The sequence below is a fragment of the Momordica charantia genome, assembly GCF_013281855.1.
Source record: "Momordica charantia cultivar OHB3-1 chromosome 8 unlocalized genomic scaffold, Mcharantia_2.0 BLBB01000008.1, whole genome shotgun sequence".
Taxonomy (NCBI): Eukaryota; Viridiplantae; Streptophyta; class Magnoliopsida; order Cucurbitales; family Cucurbitaceae; genus Momordica; species Momordica charantia.
Window position 1 is genome coordinate 18129757 of NW_028275166.1, and position 27561 is coordinate 18157317.

The window sequence follows — 27561 nt, forward strand, 5'->3', positions numbered from 1 at the left end:
CTGGGTGACGAGGAGAATTGGGTTTTGCCGGATGACTTTGTCGAACACACCATCGAGCCCCTGAAGTTCGTTCTGAGAGTTGGACGACGACAAACTATACGGATACCGTCAGCCGGAGAGCCGCAACAAGTTCATAAGTGTAGTAGGTGTGGGATCTAAGGTCACAATCGATAGACTTGCCGCCAATCGTTACAAACTACGAAGACTTAATCACATGTATTTTGTTTCATTTTTAGGTGGATACTTTTAATATACTCTTTCTGATAAGCCAATATTAGTTAAACTTACGTTCGTTTGCCCATAGTTGTAGTATCTAATCTTAGATATCAAAAAAATTTTATTTACGAGGTTGATTTTGGGCGATAGTGTTGATTTTTGGGCTTAATTCAGGCCAAATTGTCGCAATTTTGCCCGAAAATTGCGAACACGAAAATCAATCCATCTACCTCTCCAATTGCACTCTTCACTTAATCCAAGAACCAAGTCCAAAAGTTGTCTGATTCCTTATCCACAATTGCAAACTCTACTGGATAGATCTGATTATTACCATCAATGGAAGAGGCAATAAGTATTACACCTTTATATTTTCCTTTCAGATGAGCATCGTTAATGACAAAAACCAATCGAATGTAGCTTCTAAACCCCCTTATAGAGCATCCAAGGGCCATGAATGCATATTAAAAATATTTATCATCCTCAAGCTTCAAATTAAATGTCATATCTAGGTTCACAGATTTTAACGCCTCGCTATATTTACACAGCAGAGTATAAAACTTCTTCGGCGAACCCATCAAAAAGTTCAAGGCTACTTCTCTTGCACGCCACGCCTTTTCATATCGAATGTTAACTCCATAATTTGTGCGCATGTCGTTAACAATATCTTTCGGCCTATAACGACAACTTGGATCCTCGAAGTTGGTTTTTATGATCTGACCAACCACACGACTTCGGGCTTGTCTATGATCATGTTTCATTAGCTCGCCTTTGCAATTATGCACACAAAAAAACTTGGAGATAAGGAAGGTATCAGAACCAGGAATCCTCCTCGCACGCATGCCCCATTTACATCCATCCCTGCAGCATCCAACAGTTAGCAAACTCTTCGTAGATTTCTTCACTCGGTATTCAAAGTTCAATTGCATTGCGAAGACCGATATATTGAACTGCAATTCCGCCTTTGATTTAAAAGTACTCCAACTGCAATTTCTTCTGAGGTCAAACTAAGTTCATCAACTGTCCTTGATATATCTCTAAAGCAAGAAGCTTGATTAGTGGCATAAGGTGCATTCCTACTTACTCTGTTCACTTCATGCAAGGGTGCAGAAGATGGGACATATACATCCACTAGCTCTACCTCCTTTTCATTGGCAATCCCAACGTCGTTTTCAAACTCAGCATCATCACCTTCAAATTCGTCACCTTCATCATTATCCCCATCGTTATCTTCAGCCTCGTCATTATACCCATCATTATCATCATCCTCATCCCATTGACCATGATAGTTTAGTTCATCATCACCTAAGTTGTGTGAGACCACATTATCAGTTAACGATGTTATTAACGAGACAGAACATGAGGGACTAACACCAGGTAGTGTGGAATGAATTGGAATAGGAATTGAGACATCGCCCTAATTGGTAAAGAAATGAATGGAACGCTTGACATGCTAGACTTATGGGACTTTTTGAACTGCTACCACTGCCGTGTCTCTGCTTCGGTATCACGGATACAAACAATGGTACTTCAGAGGGATGTGGAGGGCCTCTCAAGATAAAACTAAGGTTATAATCATAAAAAATGTATAATGTGGTACTTGGCAATGAAATTTATATAAACATTGTATCACAATATTGAACTTATCAATATCTACTTTGATGAGCTTATACATCGCACTTTTGAGCTCATCATATGTTATAATATCATCTACATCCAAACCTCCCATAATTTCACCGTCATAAACAGATTACACCTCATTTCACTGACCACCGTAACTAACAAACAGACGAGGCATCCTGCAAACATATATAAAATTATAAACTAAAATAAAAATACGAACATTATAAGAAATAAAAATTCATAATATATGACAATTTTCGGGCGAGATTCAGTAAAATTTCGGGCAAGATTCTTTCGACTTCATGATTCCGGGCAGGAATCAATGACATTTCGGGCAAGGTTCATAAAAAATTCCAGATTTCACACTCAACATGAACTCTATCCTTTTTTTTAACAAAATATATATACATATACATACATACATGTATGTATATGTATATATGTATGTATATATATACATACATATATAAACCAAAAGATTCACTCTATGCATTAACATAAACAAAACACCATTTGTAAAAGAAATAGTTCCTAGCTTGTTTGTGTGCGTGTAAAAGAAACAACCCTAAGTGCTAACATGGACGGAGGATTGACCTTGATATGTTCACATGCACGTGGTACACTTTGTTAGAGTACAATGTTCCTTTTGTTGTGTTATCTGAAAGCAGAGTACAAAAATGATTGGTGGAGAATTAAAATTTCGTAGATATTTTTCTCTGAACGTTAAACGTTTAGGTGTATGCATTAATTGAAAGGTTGTTGATTAATTGAAATTTCGACCGAAAATTCGTCAAACCTTGGTCGAAATTTGAATGTTAATAATACCCATCAATCCTCGGCCAAAACCATTTTATTACATTATTTTATTAATTCTCGGTCAGGAATTTTTCGATTTCGAGCGAGGTTTGCTACTCTTCAAACATTGCAATAAATTCAAGCTTCAGGGGTAGTTGGGTACATTTACTCCACCTGCCGTGTCAGAAAAAGCAGTTTTGGGTTATTAAAAACAATTTTGAAGAGATAAGTTATTTGAGCAAAACAAAACTTTTTTTGGGTCGTCAATATCCCTTCTAGCGACTAGTACTATTTATTTGCCCTTGTTTAAGAAAAAGAGTAATATTTCTTCTAATTCTTTAATTACTTAAAACATCGTTCCATAAACATTACATTTCTTTCATATGTAATTTTGTGGTTACACATTAAAAATACAAGGAACAAAAAGTTTTTTTTTTGTCGATGGGTATGTTGAACACAAAAACTAGACTAGGATGTTTGAGGCGCCCAATGGCAGATTTATAAACCCTACAACAAAACTTTCGTTAAGTAAATAAGAAAAAAAGTTATAATTTAGTTAGAGAATACCACAAAGTAAGAAAAAAGTTAACATAACATATATACCTCGATTCGACGATGATTTGTTATGGGAACAAGTCCAAGGATTTGAGATTCCCCAATTTCTCCCGTAGAAAACTTCCAACGCCGACCTTGAAGTTCACAAATTCATCAACTATTAATCTTCAACTACAACTATTTATTTCAATATCAATTTTAATTTCTCTCCCAGTAAAAACAAAACCCCCAAAATTATTTTTAACTCACGGACTAAAATCAAATCCTTACTAGTTCGTGGCTGGAGATTGGACAAGAAACCTCGATTCACTTCCCAAAAACCAGCCTCTCCTCTCCGAGAAGGCCAGCATCGGGAGCAAAGTCGCGCTTCTCCGACGAGTTCACTGCAACGACACTTGAAAGAATCCCTTTTTGTTAGTGTTAGCAACAATGAACAAAGGTGGGCTATGACAAAATCTACAGAAGACGTTGGAGAAGACGAAAGAGGGATGAAGGTGAAAAGAAATAGCTACGTCACAATTCCATTTAGATCTATTAAATCAAAGTATTTGTTTTTATTTTAAAAAATACAATTGCCACATATTTAGAGTAAACACATCAGCAAATGCCACTTAAAATCTAAAAAGGCCACGTCAGCATCCCGAAATTTAAGTGTAGGAACCGTTTAGAACCATTTTTTAAATTTTGGGACCAAATTATCATTTTTTGAACTTAGAGACTAAATAAAACCTATCCTCCAACTCAACCACTAGAACTGTATTTTCCCTCAATATTAAATACCAAGTGCCCAAGGCGGATCATACTCCAAAAAGAATAGTGGCTTGCAGTTTGCAGTTTTACACGCAGCCAATGACAATGTAGATAGTAACTGGCAAGTTGTAAGATCTAAGTACACTAATATATAATTTATAAACTATTATTATTTCACATAAATTAGGTATGGAATTAAAATATAAAATACACCCGACCAATATAAATGTTAGATTTCAGAAAGAAGAAAAAAAAAAAAGCAAAAACCAATACTTTTGGTAAAAGGAAAAAAATCAAAATCATTTTGATCTTTATGATTTGAAGTTTAGTTCATTTTGGTTTATTCTAGCTTTAATGTTAATTTTGATTCATGTAATTTCAAATTTTAGTTCATTTTAATTTCCATATTTTTAAAATTCTTGTATTGGTCCATCTACTTTTAAAAATGGACCATTTTAGTCTTTATTTACAAAATTTTCAAATAAATTATATCATAACAAAACCTTTTTATATAAAATATTGGTTATATCATTTTGAAATTGTAGTATTAAAATAACAATATATGGACGAAGTTAGTTTTAGTAGTATTGGAACTAAAATAAACCAAATCGATATAAATTACCAACTCGAATCCAGCCGGTTAGGTTTCAATGGCATACGAAACGAACGACCGAACCCGGTTGGGTTCGAATTGTTTTTACTGATAGGTTTCCCCTTTCGTCCGGCGTCCTCCCTCACGACATGATTTAGACTTACAACTCTCCTCTCTCTCTCTCTCTCTGTCTGTGACCATCTCCACCAGCGGCGGCGGCGGCGGCGACCATCTCCAGTTTACAGGTAAACATCTCTATGTTCCTCTCTTTCTGCGGATTCTTTGGGCTTCTGATTCAGTATCAAATTTAACTCAGCATCTCGATTGGGAGTTTTTTTGCCCTTGAGCTTTGTCTTTTCTTGTTCTTGAGAGTTGATGAATCTGCTGGATAGTTTCTGTTCTGTCTTCAACTGTTCACGGATCATTACTTTCATTCTATTGTCATGTAGTTTTAATTTTCTGTGAAATGAACCTAGCAAGTCATTGAATGCAAAGAAGCTACCCAGTATCATCCATTATGCATTACAGGTAATTCATTCACTGTCTTACCATTCTTTTTCTTCTCTTGCATCCAGAGCAATTGCCTTTTGACTACATCAAAGAAAAAGGAAAGAGACATCTCATATCGTCACAAATTCTTATTCAAATTCTCAACTAATCTTCCGGCCACTTGATCACAAACAAAGTCAACTAAACATTGGATGCTCAGAGAGAATTCAATTAAGAATGTAAAATCATTTGATCATGACACATCTGTCCGATATAGCTTGTTATTAAAAAAAATGTACTTGGATTCTGGCTTGAGTTTGTTAATGAAGGTTTTTTGTTCTTAAGAATAATCCAAGGAGGTAACATTGGTGTTTTAGTTAATGGGAGCTATTGGGCCAACTGAGTAAAATCTGGGGAGGGGTGACATTAAGAATAGTATTAGATATCCAATATATGAATTAAATTTACCCAACCCATCAGCTTAAGCTTTTGGGTTGAGTGGTGATTTATTCTTAAGAAATTGTTTTTCTTTGTTAAATGTGTTTTAACGAAATTTGCCACTCATGAACTGTATAGGGCTGGGGACTGAAGTAATTAAGTTCCGGGCTGTAGTGTAAATTGAATTATTCATTTACTTTTATTTAGGAATACAAAGAGATTTTATGCTGAAGAAATGGAGTGAAGTTTCATATTTACTCATGATTGGTTTTTAGGTTGCAATTTTAAGTTAATATTGTCTCAAATGTTCTTATTTAGGAGGTTTAATTTTGTATTATTAATTCTAAGAATGACTTTGTCTTCTACAAATGAGTTTTGGTTGAAAAATGGAATGCTCGAAAGCATGGTAGGGGGGAATTGATTGAAAGCAATGGGGGTTGGATCAAAATAAGAAACTTGCCTATTTCTTTGTGGAATAAGAAAACCTTTGAGTTCAATGGAAAGAAATGTGGAGGCCTTATCAGTATCTCTTTAGACACCGTCAATTTGTTAAATTGCTTTGAATCCTCCATTGAAGTGATGAAGAACCAATGTGGGTTTATCCCTGCTGAAGTGTTGGTGCAAGATCTGATTCTTGATAAGGTGGTAGTTCAAATCGTTGCTTCTGATTCTTCCTCTTCAAGACCAGAAATTTTAGACATCCTTGAGTATGATTGGCTGAAAAATCCTTTGGATTTATTGAGAGCTAAAAGAGTTTGGGAAGATGAACAGTCATATATGGATAAAGTTCCTTCTGGGGTTGAGAAAGCGTTTGTTGATCTGCATGAGGGGTTGTTGGAAAGGGATGAGAGCAATTATGATGTTGGTGTAAAGCTGGATGTTTTAAATAAGACAACTTCCAATACTGTTTTGCATGAGGCTGCAACTTCCAATGCTGTTTTGCATGAGGCTGCTACTTCCAATGCTGTTTTGCATGACACTGCAACTTCCAAGGCTTTTCTGCATGCTGCTGTAATTAATGCTTCGGCTGGCAATTCCAACTTGGTTGGTAACTAGTTGGCTGGGTTTAATATGGTTGGTGAGGAGTTGGTTGTTGATGCCTTCATTAATAAGTCAACTTTATTCTTAAATCCGGAGGTCTTGGTAAAACAAAGGGCTGATTTGGATCTCCGAATTTCCTCTAGCGTGCCTGGAATTCCAAAGGACTTTTTGGGCTGTTTGGTTCCAAATAGGCATTTATTGAAGGACCCTCCCCTTGTTTATAAACGTAAGACCTTAAACAAGCTTAGTTCTTCTAAAGTGATTATCCAGAGTTCCCTTTTGGAGGCCGATTTCTCGGATGGTGATGAAGATTCACTTATTTAACATTAGTAATTATGATTTTTGTGATAGAAAAGTCATTGTTGAAGACTCATTTGCTAGCAGTTTTGATGTTTTATCTGAAGATGGTCTTACTTCTCTTTTCAATGAGGCTGAAGATAAAGAAATTTCTTGGTTACCGTCTAAAGATGACTCATTGCAAGAATTATCCGGCAAATGTTCGGTCCCCAAAGTTTTGTCAGATTTTTTCAACCAAGTGGGCATTACTCTTGTTCCGATAGACAGAGCTTAATTTTCTTTTCCGAGACGACTCGTTGTTCTTAGCTATGTTTCACTATTTTTTTTGAGGTTTTGGTTTGCTGTTCTTTTGTTAGGTTTTCTTAAGCTGGAGTTGTTTTCGGTTCTAGTTGGTTTGGTGGTTTTCAGTCTGGTTTTTTGGTTTGTTTCTGATTTTTTCTTTCGGGAGCTATTGTTTGGTTTTTTTGGTTCGGTTGGTACTTGGTTTTTGTTTTTCTCCTTTTGGTGGTTGTATCCTTGAACTCTTTGTATCTTTTCATCTATCAATGAAAAGTTGTTTGTTAAAAAAAAAAAAGAATCCACTATCCATTCACATGGAAAAGTTCGAGTATGGAAAGCCATGGGATTCTGGTAACCCTTGTTGGGGCACATTCCCAAATCTACTTACTACCAGTGGATTTGTTTTGTTCAAGGGTTGTTGTAACATGTCCAACAAATCTTTGGTAAGTTTGTTGGTTAGAACTTTCAGAGACAGCTGCATTGCCCTTAGGTTCTCAATCTGACTTGGCAGTATTTGGCTTTCAATTTGCTGGTTTTCCATGTAATTTCCAACAAGTGTCTTTGATATGTTCCAGTTTATGGCAATGGTCACACCATTGTCGCACCGACTATTACCATATGATTGGGAATTTCCTCGAGCAGCGAGAGCAATTGGATTATTCTGGTAATTATGTTGGGAAATGAGAGTAGATCTACTTTGAGTTGGAGAATGTTAAGTGGGTCCCAACACTATTTGTTTTCGACTTTCTTCTCGACGGACTGTAGGAAAAACTTCTCGAAGACTGGGAAGTGGTGTAGAACCAAGGATTCGACCACGAACTTCGTCAAGAGATGTATTGAGGCCCACAAGAAATTTTAAAAATCCTTTTCGTCTCCACAATTTCTCAGAAGAGAGCACCAGAAGCGGAGCATTTCCAGTCATGAGTGTCAAACAAGTCCAACTGTTGCCAATGACAAGTTCAAGTGGTATAATAAAGTGTGACAGACGAGTCACCTTGTTTGAGATCCTGGAGAGTAGTTTCTATATGGAAAAGTTCAACAGTGTTGTCCTTATGGGAGAATGTGTCCCGAGCTACATCCCAAATTTCTTTGGCAGTTGTAAATAGAAGAAAGTTCTCCCTAATCTCGACGGTCATGGAGTTGATTAACCAACTCATTACTTGGATGTTTTCGCCTCTCCATGTCCAAAATTTTGGATCATCAGCCTTAGGTGAAAGTGCTTTGCTTGTGATATGATCTTCTCGCCCCACGACCATACATAAACATCATCACAGATTGGGACCATTGGAGATAGTTATGGCCTTTGAGTTTGTGACATGTTACCTGAGTATGGTTGTTCTTAGTGAAGGGCGAAATGGGAATTTGTGACTCTAATCCTGACATTGATAAATAAGAGGAAATAAAGAGAACAAATAGGTCACTCTCTGAAGGGAAAAAAAGGTATGGCGGCGGTGGCGGAGGCAGTTGCGGCAGTGACGGAGACAGCGACGGAGGTAGTGGCGATGATGGCTTTGTCTAAGGGCAGCGACAGAGGCGGCAGCTTCGTCTGAGAAAGAAAGCTAGTTCGGGTTGGCTAGGGTTACGACGATGGTGGCTAGGGTTCCGGTGACGAAGCTAAGGTTGGAGAAAAAAAAAATTAAAGCTCTGATACCATGCAGCTTTTTATAGGAGAAAGATTTTTTCTTATTCCTTAAGTGGTGAGTAACACATATTTATACAAGAGGCTCTAACCATATGAACTAAAAAAAAGTAATTTAGTTCAAAAAATCTTTGAGGACTTCCTAATTTCTAGATAAATTGGTTCAACTTCAGCTTGATTTTCTACCAATTCCATTCCTACAACTTGGTAAACACCATCAAAGGGAATGGAAAAATTCATTCCCATTCCCTTGAAGTAAACATGGCCTAAATGTCTAACAGATTTTGGGAATTAGCCAGTTTCGATCCATTGAAATTATGCAACGGAAGAATCCACCCTAACCACAAACATCCCAAATCTGGTGTTTATTTCGATGTATGCAGGGATAAAACCACAACTATTCATCTCAACTTAAAGCAAGGCTGTCGAACAGTCTATCAAATTTAGGGTTTTTGATGAAACACTCTTCAAACCACCAAGATGAGTACCAATTGCTTTAAAGCACTGCATATTCCAGAACTTTAATGGTAAGTCCCAAATTCTCACCCATCCTCGGAAGCAAACTGTTACTTCTATCCTACGATGCCCCTGCAATTCCATTTTCCATCTTAATGTGAAAGCCATCAACCTTACGCCACTTTCCATTGAACCATTCAGAGTTCAAAGATTCCCCCTTTTCGAAACTTAATAGAGCCTTATCGTCGAATAGAGGATTAATTTGGCAAATATGTGAGCATGTTCCATTTGAGGCTTCCTTAATCTTCTTCCAGCTATCCTGAGTACAGAAATGTGAGGTGACAGTATCATATTCCCAATCTAGATCCTGAGCACAGAAATGTTAGATGACAATAGCATTTTCCCAATCTAGATCCACAACCTCTGATTCTTTCCTGACCCAAAAGTGCTACATAGGTGTGTTCTGTGAAGGAAACTCTCTTACTAGTCCTAGTCCAAGGACTAATTCTACCATTCTTCTGAAAAGAGGGTCAAGCTCCAAAATTTTGTCTTCCCTTCCACAACCTCCGCAGAAGATAGTTTGGAAGAAGGATCAATTTGGGCCCCTGAGAGGTCCTTCTTCCTTGATAATCCGACATGCAACATATCCCAAAAATGCCAACCAACCGTTCTTTCTGTAACCAGCCACTACTGAAAATCTCCTTAGCCCCCAGTGATTGGCCAAACAGCAAGTTCAGGTTGAAAACCAGAACCATAGCGAAGCTTTTGAAGTCTATACGTACCATGCGCATCTCGTGTCTGGATCGAGAAAGGAAAGTGCAATGGTAGCAGCATTAGTTCAACCATTTGTTCTTCAAACTCCTTTGTAGGGCGCTTCCGCTTCATCGTCGAGAAACTTTACTACTCATATCTTCCAAGAAAAACCAATTGTTTTCAATCCAAAAATAGTAATATTTATTTCCAACAAAGCAATTGTTAATTTCCATGATGAATAATAATAAGAGGCTAAGGACTAACAGAACCCACAACAGTAATCAATTTAGAAAAACTCTAAACACGAACAAAGGTCAAGCAGTCTTCAATATGGCAACTGAAATGGAGGAGCTTGAGAGGAAGAGGAAGAGAGAGGGGAGAGCATACTTACCTTTTCTGAAGGGTCTTGGGATCGTACCCTGGAACAATAGAAACAGAGTTATCAATGGGCAACACTCAATTACCTGCTGAAACAGAGCACCCACTAGGCATTACTCCTTTATCTGCTAGACCACTACTTGTTCCTTCTTACAACAGTGACCTTTACCCATCATCCCTAACTTTCCCTCTAGGCATTACTCCTTTATCTGCTAGACCACTACTTGTTCCTTCTTGCAACAGTGACCTTTCCCCATCATCCCTAACTTTTCCCTCTATTGCAGCCAGCACACGGCCACCCATTCTGCCCGTTGACCCTTCTTATTCTTTGGCTTTGTCCTTTGCCCACTCTGACACGTCTACCAAAATATTGGACTGATCATGGCTATTGAGAACGAATCAAATCAGATGGCTTTATTTCTCAATTGTTTCTAACTTGCTTCTATGGAAAAGTTTATAGACGAAGTTAACTATTTGTCTAATATATCCAAATCAATTTCTTCTTGATTGAACTAAGTGACCGGCTTAGGCAACTATTCAACAGTTGGGCCGTTCTAGTGGCAAACATATTTTATTGTCTAGGAGGAATTACGCTTACTTGTTTTTTTAGTACAAGTAGCTATGAGGGGCTGACACTTTTCATTATTGGATTCATTCAAACAGTAGTGTCCATCCTTGATCCAAGCTGAGTTTTTCATTCCTTAGCTTGGTGCAAAAGGCTTCTTGCGACCTTTTTTTTTTTTTTTTCTCATGTGTAGGCGAATCAACTTATCAAGTTCTCATTGAAATAGGATCCACGCAAGGAAAAGTATGCAAAAATGCATGTTGGGTCTTTGAAATAGTTCAAATCATTTTGATAATAATTAGTTTGATCTGTTTTGCTTTCCCCATAAATAAAGTGAAAAAGATGTATGTATAACCTCTGTCTAAATTGTTACTTGGATTACCCCATCTGTAAGATAAAAAAATATATATTTTGTTCTTAAACTTCGATGAAATCAGAATAATTCTCTTCATTCGCTCTTCCTAATCCGAGTTTGAGATGGACCCAGACGTAGAGTCTCGGCTGTTCTTGTCTATAGAGGAATCATAGAATCTTTAAAGACCAGGAGCCATCTTTTCCCTTCTTTTTTGATGATATAGTCTTAGTAGTCATATCATGGTGTAAATATTCCCCTGTTCCCATCATTATAACTTTTTAAATCTCTTAACCAATTGGAGACTTATTTTGTAACTCCCTTGAATGAGGTATCTTTTTCCTTTATAATTTCATACCATCAATGAAATTGTTTCTTACAAAAAAGAAAAAAAAATTTGTTTTGAGCTCCAGCCATTTGTCATTCCAAAGCCTAAGTTTTCTCCCACCTGACAAAGGGCATTTGCTTTGATGAGGTTGGTTTGTGATAGGATGGCAACAAAAATGAAATTTCTATTTGAACTTGAACTTTCATTTGAATTTAATACTTGATCAAATGGGTAAGGCTAAATCATTTCTGTTTGTGTGAAGAACATTTATCTGTTTAACTTTGTGGCTGGTTTTGGTGCATTTTATGAGTATTTACATTATTTCTTTTCTTGGAATAGGTTGGGAAATGCTTTCTGGAGTCAAATTTATTCCTCGTGAAAAAGTTAACATGTAAGAACCATTAAGCTTTGATGTTAATCTTGAAGTTTGCTTATGCTAAATTATGAACTTCTCTTGGTTAATGTAATTTTGTCATAAGGTTATTTAGTATGACACTCAAGGTGTTTGTTCTATGGTTTTCTTTCTTCTAAACAGGGTAATGAGAAACAAAAAAGTAAGGAAACGATAGCTCGCTACAGTAGTTCAGATGAAGAGTATCAAAATATAAAAAAGAAGAAGATTGGGAGGAAGAAATGGGACTCACAAAAGGATTATTCAACATCCTCAACAGATAGTGAGACGAGGGTAGATTCCCATAGAGATGGGAAGAAACATCATTCAAGCAAAGCGAGTAAGAGGAACAAGAATAACAGTTCATCTAACGAGAATGATGATAGGGTAAAAATGAAGTCAAAGAGTGGTAGGAACACTTTATCTAGTGAATATTCTTCATCTACTTCCACTGATGATAGCTCTAGTGGCAACATTAAAAAGCGACGAAAACATAGTAGAAAAGGTGAAAAAAGATGGGCCAGGAAAAGAAAGAGTCAAAGTTCCATCCTTAGTGAGTAAGTGGTTGGTATGTATCTCATTCTCTTTTACTGTCATGTTTCATATTTTAGAACATTATGTGGATTTCATAATTTCTTTTAATTTTTAGATGGCATCAGAGAAACTTCTTCCAAATGAGTCAAGGAAATTCTTAGAAAAGAAATTGGATTGGAGTGGATGCTTAAACTCCAAGAAAGTATTCCTAGAAGCTCAAATGAGTCTATTGATAACCAACAAAATGAAGCTCCAACGGAAGTATGCCTATGTATTTTATGCAGCATACTTAGCGTGAAACTTTTGCCTTTATGTTTAAAAAAAAAATTTACAAAGAGTAGTTTTAGACGCTTTATTCTTGGTTGATCTTATTTGTCATCTTGATTTTTGGTCACTCTTGTCTGGAAGATTATGCTTTATTCTTGGTTGATCTTATTTGTCATCTTGATTTTTGGTCACTCTTGTCTGGAAGATTATGCTATCTTTCATGAATATTAGACATTGGAGCTGTATTTGTATTGAACATTCTAGCTAGTGATACATTTTGTTGTCTTCTTATTATTGCTTCAACTCTACATTGCCCAATAATTAAAAAAAAAAAAAAAGAGAACATGAATTTTTATTATTATTATTATTATTTTGACAAGGAGTTAGAGCTTTGCTCCCCTATACCTAGGGGCACCCGTGCCCAAAAGGTGGTATCTTTGAAGCTCAAGAATCCCTAAATTGCAATGAGGCTCTAGGGCATAAGCTTGAAGTAAAAAGAAACAGTGAGCTTTTGCCGCGAGACACACAATAGAATAATGTAATTGTTGGTTTTATGGTGTTTTTAGTAAATAATTACTGTAAATACTTATTTATTGTTTTTTTCTTTTATTATTTGTAATTAGTAGATTATTGTGATAGATTCCTTTATTTAGATTTGTTTCTCACCTCTACTTAAGGTGACATAGGGTTTTATTATTCAATATGAGAAATAATTATTCTTTCTCCCAAATTTGAGAGTAATTATGTTTTATGTATTAAAAGATTTATTATTATGAATAATAAGATGATGAAAGATTTAAGAATTGGAGCTTTTACAAGAGATTGTCTAGAGAAATTAACTTCTATTTGCTGCCTTATGGAATATTTGGCCTAAGAGGAATGATCGATAGCCTTAGAGGGTCAGAAAGTTCTTGGAGAGGTTTGGGCTTGACTAGGTTCAAAATGTCTCTTGGTTTCTATAACCAAGGACTTCTATGATCATTATCTCATTTATTTTCAACCATCTTAGTCCTTTTTTTTATGCAACTTTTTATTTTTCTTATTAAATAGACTCCTTTTGCTTTCAGCCTTCTCGTTTTTATATTGGCCTTTTGTTTTCTTTTATTTTTCTCAATGAAAGAGTTTCTTAAAAAAAGAAGAAAAAAGAAGCATTTTGTAGGATACTTCTTCTTTTATTTATTTATTTTTAAATAAAAAATATATATTAGAAGAAAAACTTATGAGATGTGTGCCTTATGGTGCTGCCTTTTTGAAAAGCATGCATGTGGCTTCCTAAGCAACTATATATAGGACTAGCTGTATATATATGTTAATAAAATTTATGTTCTTTCATCTCGTTTGTTAACATCTTTAGAAAGGAAGCCTCTAACCTTTTGAAATATTCTCTCTGTTTCTTTTTAGAGATGTTTCTTCCTCTTGCTTTTGGTATTCCTGTATATTTCTAATAAGTTGACTAGAATATGTGATATCTCGTGGATTCATGCTCAAAAAGGTTTTTTTAACTCTTTTTCTGCTTATTGAAATTGAGATGTGTTTACGTTTTGTTATGCTTTGTGTTTTGAATTTTAATTGAAACTATATGGTTAACCACATGGTTGTTGGCTGACGATGTTTAAGTTACTTTTATTGCTAGGTAAATATGGTAAATCCCAAGGAATTGAATCCATATTTTAAAGAAAATGGAACTGGTTATCCAGAGGCGAGTGATAGGACCAAAACAAATGTAGACAAATTTCCACCAATCTCCTGTTGTTGGGGATGGGGGGGGCCAGTTGGAGACTTAAAGCATTGAAGCGTGCCGAGGAACAAGCTGCGCGAGGACGGAAGCTTGGAGAGGCATGCTTATTACTATTATCTTTGTTCATACATATTTTAGTCCAAAACTTTGTTCTTTGGTTTCTTATAAGTTGAAATTGTATAGGTTGTTGAAGAACGTTGGGGTTCTCTTGGCCAACTTGCTGTCTCTGTAGCAGCCGGTAAAGTGACACCATTACGTTCGCATCTGAATTCTATAAGAAATAGAAAGAGAGGGCTGACCAATGAAGATCAAGTTTCAAACCGTCAAAATGATAGTGACCATGGAAAGGTACTTCGAAATCATTGATTGAGTAAATCTGTTTTGGATATTTGGCTGCATAGTTTGGTTTGAAACTTATTTTATTCTTCAGAATGAAGAGATTTAGACTTCCCTTTCTAATCTGGTTTATTATTTTAGAGCTCTTCCAGGTACTACTTAAAGGACATCTCTTCCAGAAACCCTGAAATGAGGGAGCCTAAAGTTCGAGATTCTTTGTCTTGGGGAAAGCAAAAAAGTCAAAATATCTCTTCAAAGGATGCTGGCTTCATTTCATCAGCCATGTCCAGTTTAAATAAGTTCTCAGATGATGGAAGTTTTGCATCTGAATTTCTCATACAACAAAGTAAAAATGCTAATGGTGATCCAACAAAGACAAAGGTTCAATCAGAATTGGTTTTCTCAAAGTCTGAAAAGTTCAACGAAGATTCTGTTTCAGCTAAGGATGCAACGAGTGCAAATCAGTTGGCTGCGAAGGCATTTCAGCTTCGAATGAAAGGAAAACATGATGAAGCCGAAAAGCTTTTGGTAGGACAAGTTCTAGTCTCCACGAACTTCATTTTCTCATTTGATTCTGTATTACATCCTTCCATGGAGTATCATTGTTGCATGCCACACTTAGTTATTTAGACATTATATTGATGCTATTATAGAGGAAATCTTTTTGGTGATGTGTTTGATTTCATATGGCTCGGGATAGGAAATCCATATGAAAACCTTTCCCCTAAATTTGTATCGCACTCTTCTTGTCAACAAGAAGTGAGTTCTACCATTAACATAAGAAAGAAAAAAGAAGAGATGGATGCAAAGTCTAGTCCCAGGCATAGAGAAAACCCACAAATTTGGAAGGGTCTAGAATGCCCATTATTCATGGGTATATTCATGCCAAAGCATGGATTGTTCTCATATCCAACCTTACTAATGAAAGGAATATAAAACCTTTACCCAGTTCCACCCTTCAAATCTATGTACCAAACGGCCTTAGAGGGTAAAAGATGTTAGAATTGTGTGCTGCAATGTCCCTGTAGAAGTCAACGTACCTTGATTTGGTTGTCTTATTTTTTCCCCTTGGTAGTTGTATATAGTTTGAACTTGTCGTGATCTCATTGCTAAATGAGATAACTTGAAATGTTACCTTCTTTGGCTTGGGATATGTAGGTAATAATAGCAGTTGAATATGCTAACATGGTTGCTTTTGCTTTTATGGGGTATGAGCTTCTTGTTCAAAATTTTGTAATTTATGATGATTTACTTTTTTCAGCAAGAAGTACAAAATATGAGGGCAACAGATAGTTTTGAAGGGAATTCTATTAAGCCACAAAATGAACGAAGCACAGCTAGGTATTGACTTCTTGAACTCTCCTAGTCCTCACATTCACATGCCTGACTAACCAGCCTATCTATTTTGATTTATTGAGAAAATTTTGTGATCACTAAAATATGTGTAGCTTAAAAGTACATTGAAATTGGAGATTCATCCTTAGGAAACAAATATTGTATGTGAAATTTACTGGCACTTGCTAGCTTTGAAAGTCTATTATGGTGGTTTATGGAAGAATTTATGCTTTTATTTTTGTTTCTGGTATATTTTCCTATTTTCAATTGGTTTCAATTTTTAAATAACAATAAGGTGGTCATTGTAGAATGCAGCGTATTCCTTTCCTTCCTTGGAAATTTCTTCACTGTCATTTTAATACATACTTTCCCTTTGTTTAGAAAACATTTTCCAGATACATCTAGGAGGAAAAAGGAGGATGATGCAGATCTTTATCTAGCTAAAAATATAATGCAGAACAAGCAGTACGGCATGTTTAGTCGGGCAGATGATGAATATGATTATGAAGATGGTCCAAGAAAAAAGACACAAAGAAAAAGGGGAAGCAATGATGATAAGCTATCTGGGAAGGATATTCGTCCAAGACGTATGGTAACTCAAGAAGAACATTGCATCTTTTGCTTTGAAAATTCGAACAGGCCGAAACATCTTACTGTGTCAATAGCAAATTACACATACTTGATGTTGCCTCAATGGGAGCATGTGGTTACTGGTCATTGCTGCATTTTCCCTATTCAAGTAAGTTAAAATCTAGTCCTGTTTGTCCTGCGTTTGTGGTTTTAAACATAACTCATATTGGCTTCTACTGTGGTGGATGAGAATGAAATCATAATTTCATTTTACACATATGGAAACGTATTTTTCTTAAGGATGCTTAATGCTGCATGGAGAACAATTGGTCCAAATGCCCTAGAGAGAAAAAAAAGCTTATGTTAATTGATAAAGAAATATAATTATTTCTTACTTACTTCCAAAGAATTGATACAAGACTATAAATAGAAGCTACAAAGAAGAAAATAAAAGAAACCCTTGCCTATTAGGATAAGAAAACACTTACCCATTAGAACAAGGAAACCTAACCTAAATATAATAGGAAATTAAAAGAAAATAATATAATTTAACACTCCCCCTCAAGCTGGTGAATGAATATTTTCCATTCCCATCTTACTAATCAAATGCTCAAAGTTGTTGTTCAATCCTTTAGTTAGGATATCTGCTATTTGATTATTTGTTGGTACAAATGGAGTACATATGAGACCGCTGTCTAGCTTCTCTTTTATGAAGTGTCTATCAACCTCAACATGTTTGGTTCTATCATGTTGAACTGGATTATGTGCAATACTGATGGTAGATTTATTATCACAGTAAGTTTCATAGGCATTTCCCATGGAATCTTCAAATCTTCTAAAATAATTTTTATCCACAGTAATTCGCAGATGCCTAATGCTATTGCTCTAAATTCTGCTTCTGAGCTCAATCTTGCAACTACATTTTGTTTTTTACTTCTCCATGTCACTAAGTTTCCACCAAAGAAAGTACAGAAGGATTTTTCTATCATCTATTGATCCTGCATAATCTGTATCTGTATAAACTTCTAGATTGAGTTTCTCACCTTTCTTAAATAACAATCCTCTCCAAATGGAGTTTTTCAAATAGTGAAGTATTCGGTACACTGCTTGGAGATGAACTTCTTTTGGACTATGCATAAATTGACTTACCACTCCTACTGCATATTCAATATCTGGCCTCGTATGAGAAAGATATATTAATTTTCCAACTAACCTTTGGTAAGTTTCCTTATTTACTGGAGGATTCTCTTCAGATGCACATAATCTATGGTTTTGATCAATTGGCATTCCCATCGGTCTGCTGCCAAGCTTTCCTGTTTCAGAAAGTATGTCAATCACATATTTATGTTGTGATAGGAATATGCCTTGTTTAGAATAGGCAACTTCTATTCTAAGAAAATATTTCAGCTTTCCTAGTTCTTTAACTTCAAACTCTTGGATTAAATAATTTCTCAATTTATCTGGTTCGTTATTATCATTACCAGTGACAATAATATCGTCGACATAAACAATTAGTGCTGTCACTCCCCCTGTAGTAGAATGTTTTATAAACAATGTATGATCTCCTTGACTTTGTTTATAGCTCATCTTCTTCATAACTTGAAAAAATATACCAAACCATGCCCTAGGAGATTGCTTTAATCCATACAACGCCTTTCTTAATTTACAGACTTTATTTCCTGCTTGCTCATACCTAGGTGGAATCTCCATATAAATTTCTTCTTCAAGATCACCTGGAACATGTCCCATCCATGATTTACAGCAAGTGATAGAAGTATTCGTACTGTGTTCATCTTGGCAATGGGCGCAAAGGTTTCAAGGTAATCAACTCCATATGTTTGAGTATATCCTTTAGCAACCAACCATGCTTTGTACCTCTCAAGTGTTCCCTCTGCTCTATACTTCACAGTATATATCCATCGACATCCTACGACTTTCTTATCTTTAGGCATAGTAACCAGCTCCCACGTTCTATTTTTTTAAAAGTCTACATTTCAAGATTCATTGCTTGCCTCCATTCTTCATGTTGTATTGCCTCTATATATGTTTTTGGAAATATTTACCTGAGTAAGATTAACCATGAAACTTCTGTACTGACTTGAGAGTTTGTCATATGATACAAAGTGAGACAATGGATACTAAGTACAAGTTTGTTTTCCTTTCCTTAAACCAATAGGCAAATCCAGGTCTGACTCATCATTAGCAGATATTTTAATGTCTGATTCATCAGTGATTCTTTTATCGTCAATTTCAGTTCTAGAGATATGTTCAGACTCTTGGACTTGCGTATAATTTTCAATGTTCCTTCTTGAGTAAACCTGTAATGGTATAGTAGTAGAAGGGTTAGATGGCCCTGGTGAGGTGCCTATGGGTGGTAAAGATGAGAAGGATTGACTAATGTTGAGGTCAATTTCAATAGGGTTTGGTACAGGTGATGGTAAAAGATTTAATACAGGAAATTTGAGGTTGGGAATGGGCAAATTTTTATCTTCCAACAATATTTCCTCCCCCTGAAGATAAGGTGAGATAAAGAAGTTGATGTCTTCATAAAAGGTAACCTCAGCAGAGATGAAGTTCCTTTTTGAAGGAGGATGATATCATTTATATCTCTTTTGAGTGTTCGAGTATCCTACAAAAATACACTTGAGCGCTCGTGGATCAAGTTTACCTCGCTGATGACTGTGAACATGAACAAAGGCTACACAACCAAATACTCGAGGAATCAAGTTATTTTTGTGATTCAAAAATTAGGATAAAATTTTGATAGGATATACATAGGAGTTTTCTGATCTAGAGTAGCAGATGGTAAACGATTGATTAAATAAGTGGCTGTTAGCATAGCTTCCCCCTAGAATGATTTAGGAACGTTTCTTTGAAAAAGAATGGCACGTGTTACCGAAAGAATGTGACCAACTTTTCTTTCAGCCACTGCATTTTGTTGAGAAGTGTCCACACAAGTGACTCATGGATGACTCCATTTTTTTGAAAGAATGATGTTAGATTTTGATTGAAACAATCTCGAGTATTGTCAGAGTGAAATCGTTTGGGTTTGATTCCGAATTGGTTTTCTATCATATGAAAGAATGTTTGAATGGTAGAACCAACATCAGATTTTTGTTTTAAAAGAAAAACCCATGAGACTCGATTACAGTCATCAATGAACACAATAAACCAACGAAATTTGGAAAAATTTGGCACATTGGAGGGACCCCAAACACCAGTATGAATAAGAGAGAAAGGAACTGATATTCGTTTATTATTACTAGGGAAGGGTACACGCTTGTGTTTAGCGAGTTCACAAACTTCACATTGAATTGACTCTGGATTAATATTTTTGAATAAATCGGGAAATACAATTTTAAGTGTCCGAAATGAAGGATGTCATAGTCTATAATGGTTCAACAAAAGCTTACTTGAAGGATGATGAGTTTGTGAGGTGAAGGAGACTGGAAAACTACTCTGACCAATAGGTTCATCAAGATAATAGAGTCCATTTTTTTCGTCAGCAAGTCCAATCATCTTTCCATTGCCCTGGTCCTGTAAAATACAAGAAGAATCAGAAAAAATTAATCTGCATCCTAAATCTTTGATCAAATTCTTCACTGCGATCAAATTAACAGTTAGACGTGGTATATGGAGCACATTTTTTAATATAATGTTCGAATTTATCTTGATGTCTTCTTGACCAACCACTGTTACTAAGGTACCATCTGCTGTAGAAATTTTTTTATTGCTCGGACAAGGACTATAAGAGATAAAATGACAGCTACCGAGCCAAAAAACAATGAACCGAGCCGAAAAACGATGAAACAGACCGACAACGAACTGAACCGGGCGGGACCAGTTTGAATGTATGTTGAACCGAACCGAAATATGCAGAACCGAGTCGGAAACGCGCTGAACTGGATTGGAAATATACTAAACCGGGATGGAAATACTTTGAACCGGACCGAACCAGGTTGAACCGGACAGAGCAGAAAAATCAAATCAGACCGGGCTGAAACTGAACCAATATGAACTGAATCGAACAAGAAACTGTGAATCGAACCAAGCCCAACCGGACCGAAAATGGTTCTTCTTCTTTCTTTTGAAACCCTAAAAGCACAGCAGCCACACAAACTTCAGAAACCTGCAACCACGAATGGTACTCCTAGAGTCTGACAACGGCGACTGACGATGGTGGGTGGCGATGACTAACGATGGCGACGGCGACGACTAACGATGACGATGGCGGCGACTGCCAATGGCGAAGGTGGTGATTGACGATGGTTAATCCGACGACAACTAGCGGCTGTGAATCCTTGAAACAGTATGGCTGCGACGATCTTTGCACGACATTCCGACGGTGACGCAGTAGCAGCACGGCGGCTGCGGCGAGCAAGATGGATTCAGACGGTCACGAACGAGAAAAAACGATCGAGAAAAAATATATTGAACCCAAAAAATAGCCGAAAATTGCTCAACAATGACTGTCAATCGAAATTGATCGGCAATGAAGGCCAATCAAAAAAGCCACAAGGCTCTGATACTATGTTAATTGATAAGAAAAATAATTATTTCTTACTTCCAAAGAATTGATACAAGACTATAAATAGAAGCTACAGAGAAGAAAAGAAAAGAAACTCTTGCCTCTTATCTCTTACCCATTTGCCTCTTATCTCTTACCCATTAGAACAAGGAAACTTAACCTAAATATAATAGGAAATGAAAAGAAAATAATATAATTTAACAGCTTATATGTAAAATTTTATCCAAAATTTGTAGAATGCTCTTAGAAGTTGCAATGATTTCTTCTTTTACCCTGTCCTCACACGATTCTTCAGTAGTAATTTCATTGTGACTTGTTTGCTTTACAGCATGAATCATCTACACGAAGTGTGGATAAAACTGTGTGGGAGGAAATTCGCAACTTCAAGAAGTGTCTTATAATGATGTTTGCAAAGCAAGAGAGAGACGTGATTTTTCTAGAAACAGTTGTGGGTTTGGCAAAACAACGTCGACATTGCGTGATTGAGTGCATTCCTTTGCCCCAAGGAATTGCGAAAGAGGCTCCTCTATATTTTAAGAAGGTGAGAATGTTTTATTCTTTTGTTCGTGCTCCCATCCAAAATCCTTCCAATTTATTATTGTTGTTCTCTTAGCTTTCCTTGTAGCCGTCATTCAACAAGGGGTTGCATCATATTCGGTTAAAACATAACATTGCTTGTAATTTGTCATGTGCACATTTAGATAGTGTTAACATCACATTGGATTAAAATGTAACATTTCTTGATCATAGGATGGACAAAATTGCGAGTACAGACGAGGAGAGAGAAGAAAATTCAAGAGGGGAGAATGAAATAAGTCCATTTAGTCTATAATGCCAAATTTATTATTATTTGATTTTGCTTCTAGTTTTTTTATCACAGTAAGATTCAAAATGTTTTTAACAAGAAACAACTTTTCATTGACGTATGAAAAGGAAAAATGTTCAATCTATGAGGGAAAAATGACCCTCTCTCCCCCTCTCTCCCCCTCTCTCCCCTGGCTCCCCTCACCACCTCTCCCATGGCTGCCACCCCTTCTGACCACCCCATCCCCCTTGCCCCATTTCCCACCTATGCAAACCATGAAAAATTGGGTCGACTCAGTGCGGTCCACACCCGTCGACAAGAAATCATTCACAATTTGTGTTGATGAATATTTAAGAGGAAACAGCCAGAATTTCGGAAATTGGAAGGAACTCTGCATTCTCCCTCTCCTTAACGTCATGCTCCCTAGCTTGGCTAATAGACACATTCAATATCCCTTTAAATTCTCTGTTGACTCACAAATTCTTCAAGGAGCGTAGAATGACGACTATGTCATTTGGGTCGAGAAACTAAACAACAAAAGAGGATATTTAGCAGAGATAAACAAGTTGGACAAGGACAACAATAGTGGGAAAAATCGACTTATGTGCTCCCCTCTGGGATAGACAAGGTTGGATGAGCATCTTTCTTAAATTTGATCAATGGCTACCCAGATACAGCAAGGAGTGAGAAGGAGACGGAAAGGGGATCGTCAATGTATTCACTATTTTTATTTGCGAACTGCCTAGTGCTAGTGGTATGGTCTTCCAGTGTGGTAGTTGATTTCTCATTGGCTGTTAATTTAGACATGGTTGAAGTGTGGTTATCGAGTGAGTTGCTCTGTACCATGAAGAATTAGAAATTGAAGTGATTGAGAAGAGAGAAAAAATGTTGCATGTTTGATTGTTTCTATTGGAGAGGAATGTACAGCCCTAAATATATCCTATGAAATAGGGAAGCAAATGACATGTATAAAAGGGAAAGAAAATAAATATAATTAATGGGAAGAGGAAAAACGTAAGGAAAGAGATGACTAATGAATGGTAGCTATATGCTGGATGGAGGGCCTTATTCAATGGGCCCACAATAACTTAACAAATGCAGCACAACGATGAGTGGTTTCCCAAGTCTTCCAATTGGAGAATGGTAATAACATTATTTTGGAAGGAGGATATGTGGATACCTCTAATCAGCCATTGAAAATGTGCATCCATAGCCTTCCCTTCCAATTGGTTGATCCAAAAAGCTTCTTGGTGAAGAAATAAGGAATCTCTTGTTCAGGTGAAATTGAAATGAGAGATAGTAGGAGGAATGGGCCAACCGGCCTCTGTTCTTGTTGGAGGCCAATGTAATCAACGGAGGGATCTGATTGTTTGGGGTCTTGACAAATCCAGTAGCTATAGTCTATGGTCTCGTAAATTTTTCTGCCCACCTTACGGAATACCTTTGGAGACAAAATATCCTTTAAAATGTGATATGAATCTCCTACATATTCAAATCAAATACAAGTCAACTCAAGCTTCATTCAAGACAAAGGCATAAATTATGGATTTCAAGTTCATGCTACATTAAATGAAGCTTCATTTGATCCTTTATGGTTACAAAACTCTTGATTTGCTGATTTAATCTTTAATTTTCGGATTTATGGTGTATTTTTAAGTATTTTCAGTTTTTAAGACTTTTCATTTACTTTTTAGGTTACAATTAGTTAATGGTTGTTTATGCCATTGATGAACTTAAGTGTTCCAACCCTTCAAATGCCCATATGTTACTTTGGGTCTGTTTTGGAGGCTATATGTAGCCATGTATGTCATGTTATAGAAGATAGATTTGATGATGTAATGAAATGAGCCTTTGAGCCTTTCTTTTAGCCAAGAGCTAATGTATTTTGCAATCTAGTAATAGCTTGCATGTTTAGGATCATTCAAGTGAGACTTGATCTATCTTGCTTGTGGAGTGATTCGGATCTCAAACAAGGAGCGAGTTTTCTTGCCTTGAGATATTTGATCATCAAGGTAATCTGGTTTTTACTTTCCTTGGGTTGATTCCTTAATCGGTTTCAGGGTTTTCAGGATTGTGTTCTATGGGTCTTGTTCGTTAACAAGGTTCTTAGATCCAACTCTCAAGGGTTTCTTAATGTTTAGGTTTTTATGTGGCCTTAGATTTTACTGGAATAAGCACTACATATCGAGTACTATGAAACACGTCTTCACACATTTTACTGTCCTAATTGGTGCTATCTTGCAGATGGAATTTGACAAACCTGGAACCACGTTTTTCTTTATTATTGTCGCTATACTCTTGAATGCTGGCTCAACCATAAAAAGCTTCCAATCTCTTTTGGTTCTTGCCAAAGAGTGCTAATGATTGTGTGGAATAGTTTTAGTGGGCACCCCTTCAAACAGAAGGCTAGTTAACTGTGAGGTAACAGCCTCACTAATTCCTTGACTTCAAAAGAGCTCGAAGGCAATACAAGAACGAAAATAAATCGAAAGCAACAGAAAAACAGTCCCACCAATCCGAGAGGGTGGGGAATCTCTCCAAACAGCCCAAAAAGCTACACAGCACAAAAGTCTAGGATGATCCTCCCTGCCTACATTCCCTGCCCTTATAGACGTCTGCCTTCCTACCTACGTATGGCTAATGGTCCCCCTTTCTCTCTCTTGGCCGTTATGGCCCTCTCCCCATACAATGACTTCTTTGCCCTTCCTACTATATCTTTTTACAATTGGTCTAACACCCCCCCCCCCCCCCCCCCCCCCCCCCCCCCCCCCCCCCCCCCCCCCCCCCCCCACCACTATCACCTTGTCTGCAGATGTCACAAACGTTCTCCCAAGTCGCTTCTTCTTCAGGTAACCCTTTCCAACTGATGAGGGCCTCTGTCTCTCCTGTGGTAGGATTGGTCTGATAGGCAAAGATGGATTCGGGTTCAACGATCCACTCCCAATCTTCCGTAAGCTGTGGTGGTATTAGTTGAATTGCATATGCGGTCCCAATCACATTCTTCAGTTGTGATACATGGAAGACTGGGTGGATAAGAGCCTCTGGTGGAAGGTCTAGGCGATATGCTACTTTGCCAATTCGTTGTGCATAGGGCTCGAAGAACTTAGGCTGCAGCTTCTTATTCCTTGCTTGGCCAAAGAGAGTTGCCGATAAGGACGTTGAGAGGACTGCTAGGGTAGGGGTCGCTGTCATCCTTGATAACGCGTCTACTGCTTTGTTCTCCAACCCTGGCTTGTACTGTATTTCAAAGTCATACCTCAACAGCTTAGAAATCCACTTATGATATTCTAGTAGGACTATCTGTTGCTCTAGCAAGTACTTGAGAGCCTGCTGATTTGTTCGCACCATGCATTTCTGCCCCAATAGATAAGGTCTCCACCGTTGGATGGTCAACACCACCGTCATCAACTCTCTTTCGTAGACTGATGTGGCTTGGTTCTACAACAACAAGGTTTGGTTGAAGTAGGCAATGGGACGTTGGTTTTGAGTAAGAACAACCCCCAATCCAGTGCCAGAAGCATTGATCTCAATTACAAAAGGGACCGTGAAGTCGGGTAATGCCAAAACTGGTAAAGTGACCATTGCCCTCTTAAGTTGCTCAAAGGCTGCCGTTGCTTGATCCGACTATTGAAACCCGTCTTTCTTGAGTAGTTGGGTTAGGGGAGCTTCGATCGTAGCGTAGTTGGATACAAACTTCCTATAGTAGCCCGTCAGTCCCAGAAATCCCTTCAATTTTTTCACGTTCGAAGGTACGGGCCATTGAATCATCGTAACTACCTTGGAAGGATCAGCCTCTACCCCTTTCGTGGATACCCAATATCCCAGATACTTGATACGTTCAACCGCGAAGCTACACTTCTTCAGGTTTACAAAGAGTGAATTGTCTCTCAACACGTTAAAGACCATATCCAGATGGGTGATATGTGTCTGCAAGTCAAGACTATACCCCAGAATATCGTCAAAGAAAACCAAAACGCACCTACAGAGGAAATGTTTGAAGACGTTGTTCATCGGAGCCTGGAAGGTAGACGGTGTGTTGGTGAGGCCAAAAGGCATCACTAGGAACTCATAATGTCCCTCATGGGTTCTGAAAGCAGTCTTGTAAGTGTCCTCCTCTGCCATTCGGATTTGGTGATAGCCTGAGCGGAGATCTAGTTTTGAATAGATTTTGGAGCCATGTAACTCATCTAGTAGCTCCCCCACCACTGGTATAGGGAATTTATCGGGAATTGTCGCGTTAATGAGGGCCCTGTAATCTACACAGAAGTGCCAACTACCGTCTTTCTTCTTTACCAAGATGATTGGACTCGAGAAAGGGCTCACACTTGGCTTGATGATTCCCAATTCCAACATCTTGTTGATTAGGCTTTCGATTTCTTCCTTCTGAGCATGGGCGTACCTGTAGGGGCGCACGTTCACAGGGGGCTTGTTCCAGATACTCATGGATGAGGTCTTCCACTAGCGGAGATATTACATCAGAAACCTCCTCTCTTTCCCCTTCCATGGGATTCAAGGTTCTCATCTCCACTAGGTACCTTTGGTCTTGGGCTTCCCATTGCTCGGCTAGCCTTTTCATCGACACTTCCAGGCATGCCAACGTTGGATCCCCTTAAATGGTAATCTGCTTACCCCCTCTATCAAACCGCAAGGTTAGAGCAGGCCAATCGGCCTCCATTTTGCCCATAGTTTGGAGCCACTGCATCCCCAATACTACATCTAGCTTGCCCAGCTCCAAAGGAAGAAAATCTTCCTTCACAACGAGTTTCGGCAACATGATTCCCTTGCAGATGCCGTTCCCTTTTACTGCTGTACCAGATCCCATTATCACCCCATAGTTCACCGTCTCCGTTTTAGCCAGGTTCAACTCATTAGCTAGCGGTAGGGATATGAAATTGTGGGTCGCTCCATAATGTATCAGTACTACTACTTCTCGTCCTTGTATCACTCCTTTCACCTTAATCGTTCCTGGGGTGGAAATCCCTACGATCGTATTAAGTTGGCACTCTACGATCTTCCCAGCATTTTCTTCGGTTTCTTCTTGCTTCCCTTCTACCATCATTTTGTCTTCTACCTCAAACATTTCGTCGTCGTGTACCATGAAGTCTCGGAGTTCTCTATTCTGACACTTATGTTCGTGATAGACCCCAGATTACTAAGGTGTATCAACGTAAACGAATGAGAAAGAGAGAGACAGTTTGAACAAGTGCATTACGCACTCATAGGTGGGCCCGGGAGGATATTCGTTAGTTATACGGGTATAAGGAATATTGGTTAGTTACGTAAAGAGGGTATATCTAAGGGTAGAGAGAGTGGGGGGTATGCGAGTTGTTTTCTTAATTGTGATTGTATTCTCTGTAAGTACTTAGGAGAGGCAGGGAGCTCTCTAAACTCCTTTGGCTTGTTGCTAAATAAAATTGAGGCTGAGGCCTAACAATTTTGGTATCAGAGCTAAGTTTGGGAATGGTTGGTAGCAGGATGGACACTAGGATTAACGAAGTTGAGGAGAAGTTCGAA

The 27561-nt window shown here is 37.6% G+C and overlaps 1 pseudogene across 1 annotated transcript in view; it reads left to right on the plus strand.

Annotated features, from left to right (window-relative positions):
• Positions 1–4625: 4625 nt before the first annotated feature.
• LOC111023628 (uncharacterized) overlaps positions 4626–27561 on the plus strand; it is a 29503-nt pseudogene continuing 6567 nt past the window's right edge. Inside the window, exons 1-10 of the transcript XR_015792947.1 lie at positions 4626–4773; positions 5104–5256; positions 12079–12502; positions 12584–12729; positions 14369–14571; positions 14657–14821; positions 14951–15337; positions 16071–16150; positions 16526–16883; positions 21571–21783. The product of XR_015792947.1 is annotated as an uncharacterized LOC111023628 (transcript). The remainder of the gene's footprint in view (positions 4774–5103; positions 5257–12078; positions 12503–12583; positions 12730–14368; positions 14572–14656; positions 14822–14950; positions 15338–16070; positions 16151–16525; positions 16884–21570; positions 21784–27561) is intronic.